The sequence below is a fragment of the Palaemon carinicauda genome, unplaced genomic scaffold, assembly GCF_036898095.1.
Source record: "Palaemon carinicauda isolate YSFRI2023 unplaced genomic scaffold, ASM3689809v2 scaffold221, whole genome shotgun sequence".
Taxonomy (NCBI): Eukaryota; Metazoa; Arthropoda; class Malacostraca; order Decapoda; family Palaemonidae; genus Palaemon; species Palaemon carinicauda.
Genome location: NW_027169822.1, coordinates 120,383 through 136,390, shown reverse-complemented (window position 1 = coordinate 136,390; position 16,008 = coordinate 120,383). Strand labels below are relative to the sequence as shown.

The 16,008-nt window shown below is 39.5% G+C and overlaps 1 long non-coding RNA gene across 1 annotated transcript; it reads right to left on the bottom strand.

Annotated features, from left to right (window-relative positions):
- Positions 1–2,100: 2,100 nt before the first annotated feature.
- LOC137636067 (uncharacterized) lies at positions 2,101–15,656 on the bottom strand. Its single transcript, XR_011042908.1, has 4 exons — positions 13,013–15,656; positions 6,421–6,521; positions 4,613–4,743; positions 2,101–2,518 (listed from the first exon to the last, which is right to left on the bottom strand). It is a non-coding gene; the product is annotated as an uncharacterized lncRNA (long non-coding RNA).
- Between the last annotated feature and the right edge of the window lie 352 nt (positions 15,657–16,008).

Sequence of the window (16,008 nt, the reverse complement as noted above, 5' to 3'; positions counted from 1 at the left end):
AGAGGTCAGGTTGGTCTCATTCTTTTGGAAAATGCCTTAGTTTCTCAAAGTTATTAAAATATGCAAAAAAAAAAAAAAAAAAAAAAAAAAAAAAAAAAAAAAAAAAAAAAAAAAAAAGTGAATAGCAGTTTTTTGCAAGGACGGACCAGTACGTCCATGGGGGTAAAGGGATGAGGTTTGTGAAACGTACCAGTACGTCCATGGGGGTAAAGGGACGAGTTTTGTGAAACGTACCAGTACGTCCATTGGGGGTAATAGGGACAAAATGGCTACTTTATAAAATAATAGTCTATTAAACCAAACTATAGTGATAGATAAGAAATCTTTAAAGCTAATCTCACCCTTTCAACAAAATCCTAAGACTTCAATGATGAGTTTGAAGCCCTTCACTACAATTCTATCAAGCAAAATGAACAATCCCATAAAGTTCATGAATCAATTTTCATGAATTAACTTTCCTATTAAAATCCCTCGCCAACTATCAAAAGCAGCTCGCCCGCAAGGGTCAACTTAGTAATTCAAATACTTGAAATAATATTCTCAATACCAAACACCTCACACACCACTTTTGGATTTAACTCAATAATGGCGGACTTTTCATAAAAGCATAACTTAAATTTGAATTTATATATCGAATCTACCATTGTCGATACAATATTACCAAATTCCTCTCAAAGCTACACTTTCAATTGAGTTTATCAATTCATATTTTCTAAATGATTGTTAACATAATCAAATAAATCAGCTGATTTAGTTTTGAGTTTACGTATAGAACGAAACCCTCCGCACTTAAAATAAACTCTATCCTTCCATAACGCCCAAATCTCAACAGTGTCTTGACATATGTAGAAATCCTATTAGATACAAATGTATTTAAAGTATTAAGTCCTCTTTGAAGTTTATGAAGATACATTATTTCCATGGTAAAATTCAATAAAAAATTCCATTATTTCCATGGTAAACTTCGATAAAAAAATTCCATTATTTCCATGGTAAACTTCGATAAAAATTTAAGAGAATATAGTTGGCACATTCCCTATTCTATAGATAGATTTATTAACTATATTCTCAAGTTTTCCTATCACAGAATGTAATAGAGTATTTCAGTATAAGAAATACACCACCTATATTAAACTACACCCAAATACAATCTAAAAATCAAAATACCAGTGAAAAAAAGTCGGTGGCTACTGTAAATTTCGATCTATCTTTTGTAATATTCAACTAATTGCAGTATAAATCCTTACGCTAATAGAATCTCATTCAACTATTATCTAATTAGAGCATAAAACTATTAATATTCCCCTGTAATTTAGGTGAAAAATTAACCTAGCTAACGCAGTTAAAGCTGCGTTGGTTCCGCTTCATGAAAATTTACCTAGTAACCTCAGGAGATATTTAAAAAAAACTAATAAATACCTACCACTGTAAGTAACATTAGTTACACCTCATTAATCTGACAAACTCTAGCTGAAGTAATTTCTGACATATAATTGCTGAATCAGATGTATAAGTGGTTTAGAACATAGGCACTGAACAGTCTCATTTCCTTGATGGTACACACTCAAGCACACTATTCTATCAGTTTCCTTGTATCCATGGGGTATTTTCCCTTTTGGAGTCCTTAAAAGGCTTATAGCATCCTGCTTTTCCAACTAGGGTTGTAGGCTAGCTATTGGTAATAATATCAGCACTGAAATCTAGGTGAATATTTTTCTTGATTTGATAAATTAACCTAACTAACCAACCAAACTCAGTACAAATCTGGTTCAATACATTTAACCCTTTTACCCCCGGGGTATTTGGAAATTTCCAACCCTTAACCCCCAAGGGGTTAATTTTTTTCCCAGCACATTTTGCAGTATATTTTTTCAAATTGCTCTAACAGCCTTAATTTTTGTCATAGAGAGGTCTGGTTGGTCTCATTCTCTTGGAAAATGCCTGAATTTTCTCAAAAAATTATCAAAAAATATGAAAATTTTTATAGCATTTTTTTTGCAAGGACGTACCGGTACGTCCATGGGGGTAAAAGGGTTAACTATCTTATTGCTAATACTGAATTGCCTGATGTATAAGTATCATCTAGATTTAACTTAATGATAAATCTTCAACTTATGAATTTGTATCCTAAACCTAGGCCTATTTTAACCAAGACTTTTTGAACATGGATCAATGCATTTTCCTTTACAAGCAAAACAGATTTTCTTTCTAATCCTATACGGTGTCAAATAATGCTGAATTGAGATGGCTTCTTCCTTGGCAGCTGAATCTTCTAGTCAAGACTTCTTGATTAACAGATCTTTTCAAAGACGATGAACTCGCTGGAAGATCTTCCTTGACAGCTGAATCTTCTAGTCACGATTTCTCGATTAACAGATCTTTTCGAAGACTATGAACTCGCTGGAAGATCTTCCTTGACAGCTGAATCTTCTAGTCACGATTTCTCGATTAACAGATCTTTTCGAAGACGATGAACTCGTTGGAAGATCGACGACAGGTTCTTCTTGATAGCACTGATCTGGAAGTGGGAAAACAATTCAGATCTCTGATTTCATAAAGGAAAAATTTCAAATGATTATCTACTATTCAAGAGTCAAGCATCCTACATCTAAAGCCTTTATAAGCTACTAAGAGATTTTCTAAGCTATCATACCATTCTGAGATCCAATTATGTTATAGTTACAGTAACGTAACCCTTTTACCCCAAGGCTATTTGAAACTTTGCAACCCTTAACCCCAAGGCGTTCTTTGCAACCCTTAACCCCCAGGCGTTCTTTGCAACCCTCAACCCCCAGGCGTTCTTTGCAACCCTCAACCCCCAGGCGTTCTTTGCAACCCTCAACCCCCAGGCGTTCTTTGCAACCCTCAACCCCCAGGCGTTCTTTTTTCCAAGCACATTTTGCAATATATATTTTTTTAATTGCTCTAAAAGCCCTAATTTTCATTAGAGAGGTTAGGTTAGTCCCATTCTTTTGGAAAATGCCTGAAATTTCTCAAAGTTATCAAAAATATGCAAATAAAAAAAAAAATGTAAATAGCAGTTTTTTGCAAGGACGTACCAGTACGTCCATGGGGTTAAAGGGATGAGTTTTGTGAAACGTACCAGTACGTCCATTGGGGGTAAAAGGGTTAATGTAATTAAAATCTGAATTGAAAAGTTTGATTAATAAAAATACTTAAACATAATTAAAAACAACTTCATGTTTGACAACAAATTGGCAGGGTTTTCTTTGTGCAGAGGTTCTATAAGTCAAAAGAGAGATTACTATCAATGAGTTATTTCTTATCAAATTATGATATTTCTTATCAAATTATGATATTTCTTATCAAATTATGATATTTCTTATCAAATTATGATATTCTTTATGATTATTACTGATATTTAAGCCTACCTGTATCCATTATCAGATAATTAAAAAAAAATTTAACGGATAATTATTGATATCCAAGCTGGCTTGTGACCATTATCAGACAATTTGCAAAATCTCAAACAATATTATAAAATAGTAATTATTATTCCAAACCATTCTTGATTCTTAATTCAATTTCTGGGCGAGGGACCTGTGTCGCCCAGTGAAATGCACCTTAAAGCACAATTTCTAAGGTATAAATACTACTAAAAATACCAGAGAAAAAGTTGCATTGAATGCCAGGAATAAACCCAGCTCGCTCACTCTAAAAGTGTGACGGTATAGTACATACATACGTATACCAAGGCACTTCCCCCAATCTTGGGGGGTAGCCAACATCAACAAATGAAACAAGAACAAAACAGGGGACCTCTACTCTCTACGTTCCTCCCAGCCTAACAAGGGACTCAACCGAGTTCAGCTGGTACTGCTAGGGTGCCACAGCCCAACCTCCCACATTTCCACCACAGATGAAGCTTCATAATGCTGACTCCCCTACTGCTGCTACCTCCGCGGTCATCTAAGGCACCGGAGGAAGCAGTAGGGCCTACTGGAACTGCATCACAATCGCTCACCATTCATTCCTATTTCTAGCACGCTCTCTTGCCTCTCTCACATCTATCATCCTATCACCCAGAGCTTTCTTCACACCATCCATCCACCCAAACCTTAGCCTTCCTCTTGTACTTCTCCCATCAACTCTTGCATTCATCACCTTCGGTATAGTAACTGGGTTTAATTACTGTACTCCCAAATTAGGTCTCCCGTTTTAGACAAAGATCTACTATTACTCTCCCCAAACATACCGATGTTACTTATCAAATACCATACCATTTAATATAATGCACTATAACCAACAATTAATAGCCAAAATGACAAGAATGAGTCTCAGATGCTGAAAATTACCATTAAGTTTTTTTTATATACATTAGAGTTTCTAAGTATATTTAGAAGATTCTTCCAAAATGATTTTATTTCAATAATTTTTATTATAGGAATTTTCAAAAATATTAAAAAATCTCTTGGTATGGAACTTGTACAAACTTAATCATTTCAGTTTCTCTCTGTACTCGGAAAGATCTTCAAATTATAGCTTTTAATTTCTGTAAAATTAAGTCAGTCTGCAATTCAAATTAGTATTATCTCGTCAAAGTTAAATATTATACTAAATTTAAGGATATTTTCAGTATATTAAAACATACCTCACTGTAATGCTGCTGACGAATGATTTTCTTTCAAAATTCTGAGTCATTTTGAACCATACATATTTCACACTGCTACTTATAAGATACTAAGAACTTCAATATTCCGTCTTGAAACTGCAGTCTACTTTCTGAAAAAGAGAAAGGAGTTCATTACCTCGTATATAACTTTAAAAACATTATCACCACCCCCTAAGCCTATCGACACAAAGGGCCTCGGATAAATTTCGCAAGTCGCCTATCTTGAGCCTTTAATTCAATATCTCCCCTTTCTTCATCTCCTACTTCATAGTCCTCAGCCATGTAGGCCTGGGTCTTCCATTCTTTAGTACCTTGTGGAGTCCAGTTATACGATTGGTGAACTAATCTCTATTGGAAGTGCAAAGACATGCTCTTCGCACTTTCCAAACAATCTCCATCTACCCCTCACTATGATCTCTCCTACATATGACACTCGAGACATCTCAAATAGTTTCATTTCTAATTCTGTCCGGCCATTTAACTATCGTTATAATACCATACATACATATACCAAGGCACTTCCCCCAATTTTGGAGGTTAGCCGACATCAACCAATGAAACAAAACAAAAAGGGGACCTACTCTCTACGTTCCTCCTCTTTATAATACTTCAGTTTAACATTCTAAAATCAGGACCGTTATATGTAAGCAGGTTTCAGACTCATCGTATCTACGCAGACAATTACCAAAAGGGTCACCAACTTGGGCAGGTCAAACCTGGATTGCGATGACTTGGTTACGATTATTATTTACAGGGTAAGTGAATGGGGAATTCTCCTCAGCTATAAAAAAAGAGTAATGCTCATTTTAAAATAAATAGTATTCAATGAACAGAAACATTTTGTATGAGGACAGCACTGCAATCTATTATATCATATATTTGTCTGAGGCTTTACATGACCGCAGAGGTAGCAGCAGTAGGGGATTCAGCATTATAAAGCTTCATCTGTGGTGGATAACGGGAGAGGGTGGGCTGTGGTACCCTAGCAGTACCAGCTGAACTCGGTTGAGTCCCTTGTTAGGCTGGGAGGAACGTAGAGAGTAGAGGTCCCCTATTTTGTTTTTGTTTCATTTGTTGATGTCGGCTACCCCCCCAAAAATTGGGGGAAGTGCCTTGGTATATGTATGTATTTGTTGGATTAAAATTTTCCAAAATGATTTCTTCATATAAATAACCATTTTGTATATTTTTTTTATTCAAATCTTATTCCTACACTGTGATATTCTCCCCAGATATTTAGGAATGAAATGAAAGTAATTCCAAATTAAAAGTCAATGGGTATAATTAGTTTATAGTCTGGATTTCAGGTGGGTCTCAAAATTCTTACTACTAATATAATCATCATCTTTAAAATCCTCACCACTATCCAAAAACCTTAGTTTCAATTAAGTTGGTCATCAGGTCTTTTTCAAAATACCCTACAACCTAAAGAAAAAACGTACGAAAAAACGTAAGGTAAATCTGACGTCTTAAATAGAAAGTCATGCGTAGCTACTAACGTCCTTCAAAATATTTACCAAAAAAAATTCTTAAATTACAAGCCGACTTCTTCCTATGGTATCAAGCATCATACATTCTAAATTTTATAACTATCTTTAGTATGGCTGGTTACTTTTGATAACCTTGGCTGGTTACTTTTGATAACCTATCTGAAATTCTTAACTGGTTTTTATATAACACAAAGGTACAGTATTCATTGTTGCACCAGACTGAAATGCAATCAGTCGAAGGTTATCTTCTACTTGCCTAAAGTTCTGTACAACAACAACCTTAATTTAATGTCTCACCTCTGCGAGTTATAGATCCTGATGACATGTAGGCCATTTGATGAAGTGGCCTCTACGGATATCTTCCGCTACTTTTATGATAATGTCAAAAGCTGATCAACCTGAAAGAGAATCCTATCATTAGATCCTGATGAATAATAGGTACCTAAAAGTCATGATCTTAAATGAAACAACTTAGTTCTCTTTTAGGAACATCAAATTACGGAAAGTGAAATTTTATTCATGTTAGACTTACGTTCCTTCACATCACCATGGGTTAGAATTACAATAAATCATAAATGACTATCATTCAAATAAGGGAACTTCAAAAACTTCGAAGTAGTAATACAGCACTGACTATTCTAAATTCATCCTTTTTTTCCCCTCTTACAGAAAGAAGAAGAGTCAACTCTGAATACAGAAATACTTCGTAAACTACTGTACTAACTGTACAGGACTGACTACATCCAGAAATAGATTCCCTCTATAATCTTGTATTGATAGATTTCAGTTTTTTAATGACCATGAGTTTCTAGTAAAAAACCTTCCAGAACTCCTCGCACTTTAAAATTTGTAACGTACAGAAAAGGGATTTTGACGAAGGAAAAATATGTTATTTTTATTAATAAAATAAATTTTTGAATATACTTACCCGATAATCATGTAGCTGTCAACTCCGTTGCCCGACAGAATTCTATGGAGGGATACGCCAGCTATCACAATACTAGAAGGGGGTGTATTTACCAGCGCCACCTGTGGCCAGGTACTCAAGTACTTCTTGTTGACACCTCCTCAATTATTCCTCGGTCCACTGGTTCTCTATGGGGAGGAAGGGAGGGTCGATTAAATCATGATTATCGGGTAAGTATATTCAAAAATTTATTTTATTAATAAAAATAACATTTTTCAATATTAAACTTACCCGATAATCATGTAGCTGATTCACACCCAGGGGGGTGGGTGAAAAACCAGTGTACAAGACTAAAGGATAGCTAAGTATCCCGTATTTCATATAATCAGTTATCCACAATAACAATGAAATAATAAGTACCTGGTAAGGAAGTCGACTTGAACCGTTACTCTGCCTTTAATAAGATCGTCTTCCTTACTGAGCGCAGCGTTCCTCTTGGGAGGCTGAATCAACTCAAAGGTGCTAAAGTATACAGGGCTGCAACCCATACTAAAGGACCTCATCACAACCTTTAACCTCGGCGCTTCTCAAGAAAGAATTGACCACCCGCCAAATCAACAAGGATGTGGAAGGCTTCTTAGCCGACCGTACAACCCATAAAAAGTATTCAAGAGAAAGGTTAAAAAGTTATGGGATTATGGGAATGTAGTGGCTGAGCCCTCGCCTACTACTGCATTCGTTGCTACGAATGGTCCCAGGGTGTAGCAGTACTCGTAAAGAGACTGGACATCTTTGAGATAGAATGATGCGAACACTGACTTGCTTCTCCAATAGGTTGCATCCATAACACTCTGCAGAGAACGATTCTGTTTGAAGGCCACTGAAGTAGCCACAGCTCTCACTTCATGTGTCCTTACCTTCAGCAAAGCAAGGTCTTCTTCCTTCAGATGAGAATTTGCTTCTCTAATCAGAAGCCTGATGTAGTAAGAAACTGCGTTCTTAGACATTGGTAGAGAAGGCTTCTTGATAGCACACCATAAGGCTTCTGATTGTCCTCGTAATGGTTTTGACCTTCTTAGATAGTACTTAAGAGCTCTAACTGGGCAAAGTACTCTCTCCAGTTCGTTCCCCACCATGTTGGACAGGCTTGGGATCTCGAACGACTTAGGCCAAGGACGGGAAGGAAGCTCGTTTTTAGCCAAAAAACCGAGCTGCAAGGAACATGTAGCCGTTTTAGATGTGAAACCTATGTTCCTGCTGAAGGCGTGGATCTCACTTACTCTTTTACCTGTTGCTAAGCACACGAGGAAAAGAATTTTTAATGTGAGGTCCTTAAAAGAGGCTGATTGGAGCGGTTCAAATCCTGATGACATTAGGAACCTTAGGACCACGTCTAGATTCCAGCCTGGAGTGGACAACCGACGTTCCTTTGAGGTCTCAAAAGACCTAAGGAGGTCCTGTAGATCTTTGTTGGAGGAAAGATCCAAGCCTCTGTGGCGGAAAACCGCTGCCAACATACTTCTGTAACCCTTGATCGTAGGAGCTGATAGGGATCTTACGTTCCTTAGATGTAACAGGAAGTCAGCAATCTGGGTTACAGTGGTACTGGTTGAGGAAACTGCATTGGCCTTGCACCAGCTTCGGAAGACTTCCCATTTAGACTGATAGACTCTGAGAGTGGATGTCGTCCTTGCTCTGGCAATCGCTCTGGCTGCCTCCTTCGAAAAGCCTCTAGCTCTTGAGAGTCTTTCGATAGTCTGAAGGCAGTCAGACGAAGAGCGTGGAGGTTTGGGTGTACCTTCTTTACGTGAGGTTGACGCAGAAGGTCCACTCTTAGAGGAAGAGTCCTGGGAACGTCGACCAGCCATTGCAGTACCTCGGTGAACCATTCTCTCGCGGGCCAGAGGGGAGCAACCAACGTCAGCCGTGTCCCTTTGTGAGAGGCGAACTTCTGAAGTACCCTGTTGACAATCTTGAACGGCGGGAATGCATACAGGTCGAGATGGGACCAATCCAGCAGAAAGGCATCCACGCGAACTGCTGCTGGGTCTGGAATCGGAGAACAATACAAGAGGAGCCTCTTGGTCATCGAGGTAGCGAATAGATCTATGGTTGGCTGACCCCACAGGGCCCAAAGTCTGCTGCAAACATTCTTGTGAAGGGTCCACTCTGTGGGGAAGACCTGACCCTTCCGGCTGAGGCGATCTGCCATGACATTCATATCGCCCTGAATGAGCCTCGTTACCAGCGTGAGCTTTCGATCTTTTGACCAAATGAGGAGGTCCCTTGCGATCTCGAACAACTTCCTTGAATGAGTCCCTCCCTGCTTGGAGATGTAAGCCAAGGCTGTGGTGTTGTCGGAGTTCACCTCCACCACCTTGTTTAGCTGGAGGGACTTGAAGTTTATCAAGGCCAGATGAACTGCCAACAACTCCTTGCAATAGATGTGAAGTGTCCTTTGCTCCTGATTCCATGTTCCCGAGCATTCCTGTCCGTCCAGTGTCGCACCCCAGCCCGTGTCCGATGCGTCCGAGAAGAGACGGTGGTCGGGGGTCTGAACAGCCAATGGTAGACCTTCCTTGAGAAGAATGCTGTTCTTCCACCACATTAGAGTAGACCTCATCTCTTCGGAAACAGGAACTGAGACCGTCTCTAGCGTCATGTCCTTTATCCAGTGAGCAGCTAGATGATACTGAAGGGGGCGGAGGTGGAGTCTCCCTAACTCGATGAACAGGGCCAGCGATGAAAGTGTCCCTGTTAGACTCATCCACTGCCTGACTAAGCATCGGTTCCTTCTCAGCATGCTCTGGATGCATTCTAGGGCTTGGAAGATCCTTGGGGCCGACGGACAAGTCCGAAAAGCTCGACTCTGAAGATCCATACCCAAGGAGACAATGGTCTGGGATGGAACAAGCTGAGACTCCTCAAAATTGACCAGGAGGCCCAGTTCCTTGGTCAGATCCATAGTCCATTTGAAAATCTCCAGACAGCGACGACTTGTGGGAGCTCTTAAAAGTCAGTCGTCTGACGGAGCCGGACACAAGATCATGATACTGCTGCACAGTCTGTAAACTGTCAATCATGGGCAAGCGAGGAAGTACAGTGACAACCCGAATCTGTCTAGACTGTCTGGGTCGTACAGACAACTCCTTAACGGGTTGCTGAGGTTGCCGCACTGCGTCACAACAAGTCACTTCTGTTGGTTGTTGAACGTCTTCCCCGTGACACATTGACTCCGTAAACAAAAAATCCTCTAACAAGGACTAAGCTTGGACTGCATGTCATGCAACACAGCTCAAGGTCTATGGGAGCAGGTGTGGTAACAGACGGGATTAGCGACTGAAGTGGAACCATTACCTTCCCTGTAAGCATGTTATGCTTAAATAAAAGTCCATAAGAGGTTATGCAGCTAAAGGCTCCCTCCAAAAGACAGAGTCCTCAAGGGAATATCAGAAGGAGGGAGAAAAGAACTTTCTCATCTACAGGGACCTTATCCTAGAAAAGCTAAGTTCTCTGAGTGAGGGTTCACTGGTGCAAAAGCAGCAGACTAGAAGGCAACGTTATGAAACTGCTTGACAGTCTAGTGAGTTGGCAACAACCCAAGATGTGTTGAGAAGCATGCGGTAAGGTAAGCAGAGCATGATGTATGCAGAGTATGCTGTATGCAGAGCATGCTGTATGTAGAGCATGTTGTATGCAGAGCATGCTGAATGCAGAGCATGCTGTATGCAGAGCATGTTGTATGCAGAGCATGCTGAATGCAGAGCATGCTGTATGCTGAGCATGTAGTAAGCAGAGCCTGCTGTAAGCAGAGCCTGCTGTAAGCAGAGCCTGCTGTAAGGAAAGCAGAGCGTGTGCATGGCGTTTAACATTTCTCAGAAATTCCATGACCAGTGCTAGAGTGCTTTATGCATGCTTGCATGGGGTTTAAACCATGGTATGAAAATGGAGGTAAGGTATGCTGAACAGCAGAGTCAGAACGAGCTGGAACAACAATAGTTGTGGTTTCCTCTTCAAGACTCCATTCGGGTTGTGAACTTTAACTTCGTACGTCTGGCATAGGTCTGGACTTAACGTTTAAGAGGTCTTGAGACCTGAGACCAGCGTTACTCTGCCTTTATTTTCTCCCCTAATCTCTTCTGCAGACGAGCAAAATAAGGGCTCAATCGTCTGCGGGTGGGAGTGACGGTCTCGGTAAGACACGCCCACAACCACCGAGGATACTTCTGTGCGCCGATCAAGGCCTGCTGAACCCTTATGCCCTTCGACATTGCTTCTCCCCTGGGCTTGGGAGCTTGCAAGAGGTCCCGGACTGGGAGGACGACTGGCGCGCACAAAAGTACCCTCACGCACTAATCACTTATCACTTTGATTTCTGTTTGCACTTATTTCACTGAACTCGAAACTTTAAGTGGTTTGTACCTGAAATACGCAATTCTATCCTTTCTCAAAGTTAGTAATTGCGAAAACAGAATTACAATGTAACAGAAAAATCTAATGAAAGATAATTCAGTGGCTGGAAAGAGACTAAACACTAGATCACTCTAGAAACGTTTAGTTTCTTCCCCTAAAGAGACTAGGGAGAAGAGCAAAAACGATAACGACGTTACTCGTACGCCTGGCAGGCTTGAATGAAACGTTTATCCTCTTTCTCCCTCCGTCTCTATCTCTCTCTCTCTCTCTCTCTCTCTCTCTCTCTCTCTCTCTTGACTTAGAACCTGAGAGAAGAGCCCAATCATATATATCGTTAAAACATATTATTGTTAAAGGAAAAAACTGAAAAGTTCCTTTATTAGGATCAAAACCATTAAGTTAAGAAAGAATGAACAAAACGCTAGACACGGTTACTCTTACTGCAACGTGAAACCGTGAACATTCTTTCTCTATCGTAACGATAGAGTGCAAGTTGAACGTTCTGAACGTCAATAACTGCAGAGACAAAACAAAACGTTAGTTCAACTTTGAAAATAGTACGAGACTATCAAAGAAATTCTTTCAAACTCTGTGGCGGAAATAGCATAATATGTTAACAGGTAAAACCGAAATGACGGGCTCAAAATTTATTAACTTCGGTAAAAGACCGCCTACTATTAGGAAGGTCGAATATAAACAAATATAAAAATTAATTTTAATGAGTTTATAATAAAAGGAAGTTAATCGAAGAGGCCTATAAGAGGCGGAGAGATATAAAATAAATCTATAACTTTTGTTAAGCAAAATTAAGAAAGAGAGTCTATACTCTCTTAGACACCAACACTTCCGTCTAAGGGAAGGGTCGGCCATTGAAAGGTGAACGAGAGTTCATACTCTCTCGTCACCATAATTAATCAAATTAATTCCAAAAGCTAACTAAGCTAATATAGAAGTTTCCAGTAAAGCGACAGCCAAAATCAAAGAGAAATACTTCACCAAAGTCGTGAAAATACTCCAAGAACATAAGCGTATCCCAGAACGTCTTGCCGGAAGCACGACAGAGGAATAATTGAGGAGGTGTCAACAAGAAGTACTTGAGTACCTGGCCACAGGTGGCGCTGGTAAATACACCCCCTTCTAGTATTGTGATAGCTGGCGTATCCCTCCATAGAATTCTGTCGGGCAACGGAGTTGACAGCTACATGATTATCGGGTAAGTTTAATATTGAAAACTATTTCTGGGCTCGACCTGTGTCGCTCCGTGAAGTGCTCCTCTACACCATTTCTAAGGCATAGTTATTGCTAAATATACCAGAGAAAAAAAAAAAAAAAAAAAAAAAAAAAAAGATGCATGGAATGCCAGGAATAAACCTAGCTCGCTCACTCTTTGAGTGTCGTATAGAAAACTGGGGCGTGATTGAACCACGACCATAGATCCCTCACCGATTAGACCTCTCCTTCATCAACTTAAAAGTCCCGATTCCTTTGAGAGAAGAGCTAAGGATGGAATAGTCTACTTAGAATCATTAAAAAACTAAAACATGTAATTGCTAAATCCTTTAAACTCACCAATTGAAGGAAAAAGGCTCTGACTGGCTGTAAGTCTGGTACCTTCTGGCCTCTTGATAACACTCCTCTCAGTATGTCTCTTGTGGGCACCTACTTTTTAGGCATCTACTGCATAATTCGGGTTAGTCTTTGGTTTGTTGTGGCTTTTCCTTCACTTGCATTTTCATAGACATTTACTAGGTGAGGTGCTGTTACTTATGACAGGGATACGACTTGCTCAATCCTTCCACTATTTGCATTATAATGGACCAGCTTTTATTATCTTTTTTTCTTCTCTTCAATGATTCCCGCCATGCTAAATTGGTAAAAAAATATTCAGAGATTTTCTGTTGGTCCTTTAGCATTGACATGTTGAGACCCATTTCCGTAATAGGTGCTTTTGTCTTAACCCTTTTACCCCCAGGCTCTTTGGAAATTTCCAACCCTTAACCCCCAAGGGGTTATTTTTTCCCCATCACATTTTGCAGTATATTTTTTTTTAATTGCTCTAACAGCCTTAATTTTTGTCATAGAGAGGTCAGGTTGGTCTCATTCTCTTGGAAAATGCCTAAATTTTCTCAAAAAATTATCAAAATATAAAAAATTTTTTATAGCATTTTTTTGCAAGGACGTACCGGTACGTCCATGGGGGTGAAGGGATGAGTTTTGTGAAACGTACCAGTACGTCCTTTGGGGGTAAAAGGGTTAATCTTCCCTAACTTGATGAACCTAGTTAGTTCTTTGATGTTCTCTTCTCTCACATTATTTCCTTATCCAGGATATGCTACCATTTACCTTTCTTACCATTTGTTCGTAGTTCACAGATCTTACCAGATAAATTCAGGGACATTTTCACCTGGCAGAGATGCAAAACTTGCTTTAACTACAAGTGGCATTATCTAGAGGGGGGACTCAGTAGAGAGCATGCCTTCACCATGCCAAGTAGTCTTATTTTGTTCTTAATTCCATAGTATAATTATACTTCAATGTATTGTCTTAAAAAACAAATGGATTTGATGACATTGGTTCTGTATTTTTTCTATAATGTTGTTCCCAGAAATAAAACAACTTCACAATGAATTCCAAAGTAATTCTGCATACTTGTACTTTGATGTACTTTATCCAAAATGTTAAGAGATTCATCCTTGCCTCGTACCTAACACGACAACTGGTCAAAATCGGTTCAGTAGTTTGTGTGTAAAGTTGCTCACAAACGGGTGAATATATAACCTTCAGAAATATTCAATTTCGGCAACGACAATCAACATCCTATTCGTTACTTTTACCATTTTCTACTGTACAGCGTAATAAGGCCACCTTTAGCAACCTCTTGTGGTTAGTTAAGACTTCTTTTCAGATTCATGGCTTATCTTATGGCCAGCTCTCTTAGATTCGCCTGCCCCTCTAGATTTTCCTCATACCAAGACCCCTCATCTGGAATTGCTCCTATTTGATTATTTCTTTTTATCAGTCTCGTCTTGTCTCCCCTTGGCATGGCATTGATTAACAATAATTTCAATTTCATTCTTTACAGTCCAAAGTCTTAACTCTGCTAGCTTACTCCTGTGTGGAGTGTATTTAGAAGTGAAACAATATACTTTCAACCAAATAGTCTGCCCTTGAATAGCACCACACTTGTGTGCTTGTATTATTTTCTAATTTTCATTTTGTTAATTCATCTCTTTTCCTTTTGTTGCCGCTTCATCTAGGTGCATACTTTATATAATTTCTAGCGTTTCCATGCTCCGGCAGTTACATAATGTTTACTATGCTTCTCATTTGTGGGCAATTGGAATATAATTCTCATCTTTATACATTCACTAATCACATACTATCCTTCATCATTCATTTTGAATGTAATCTCAAAAATCTTATTATTCTACTACTTTGCATATATTACTTCCAAGGTAAACATGGCTATCTTCAACATATCATTGTGTGATCCATAGTTGACATATCTTCCATATCTGATTACGTATTCTTCTGTCTTCTCTACTTCTATTCTGTAGTTTCTTAAACAAGTTTGAGGCAGCACTTATGATGAAGTTACTCCCTCTAATTTCAAATTCTATTTGGATTCTTTTTGTTCTTTGAGAGGAGGTTACTTTAGTTTGGTTCTATCCTGTAAATCTACATTTCAGATCTGCAGATAAAGACTTCCTTTCTGCACTAGTCCGGCCCTGATGTTGCACCTCATCTGATATCGGCAATCACCTGGCCCTCATATTGGCGCTCGTCCTGCCCTTATATCTACCCTCGCCTGTTATCGGCAATCATCTGGCCCTGATATCGGCACCTGTCTAGTCCTGATATGGGCCACTCTTCTGGCCCCGATATCGGCACCTGTCTGGTCCTGATATGGGCCACTCTTCTGGCCCCGATATCGGCACCTGTCTAGTCCTGATATGGGCCACTCTTCTGGCCCCGATATCGGCACCTGTCTAGTCCTGATATGGGCCACTCTTCTGGCCCCGATATCGGCACCTGTCTAGTCCTGATATGGGCCACTCTTCTGGCCCCGATATCGGCACCTGTCTAGTCCTGATATGGGCCACTCTTCTGGCCCCGATATCGGCACCTGTCTAGTCCTGATATGGGCCACTCTTCTGGTCCTGATATGGGCCACTCTTCTGGTCCTGATATCCACTCTCTTCTGGCCCTGATATCAGGCCTCGTCTGGGGCTGATATCAGCCCTCATCTGGCCCTGAAAGAATGAATTACATAAGAAAGACCTTTCATTTAGAGAAAACTTGTTATTGCATAATTTCTCCCAATAACTTGTAAATAAAACAAAGAGAATAGAATATTACCAATCATGAGATTTTCTTGCTTAACCATTAATTTAAGTAGTTAACCTTTCTATGATCGTTTTGAGAAAACCAACATCTAGCCCAAAATATTGAAAACCAAATTTATTTCTACTAAATCTATGACATCACAGCCTGTTCACAGCCATTCAAGAATGGGTGTTAGTTTTCCATTTTACCGAGGACTAGGTCAGTGAACTATAACTATT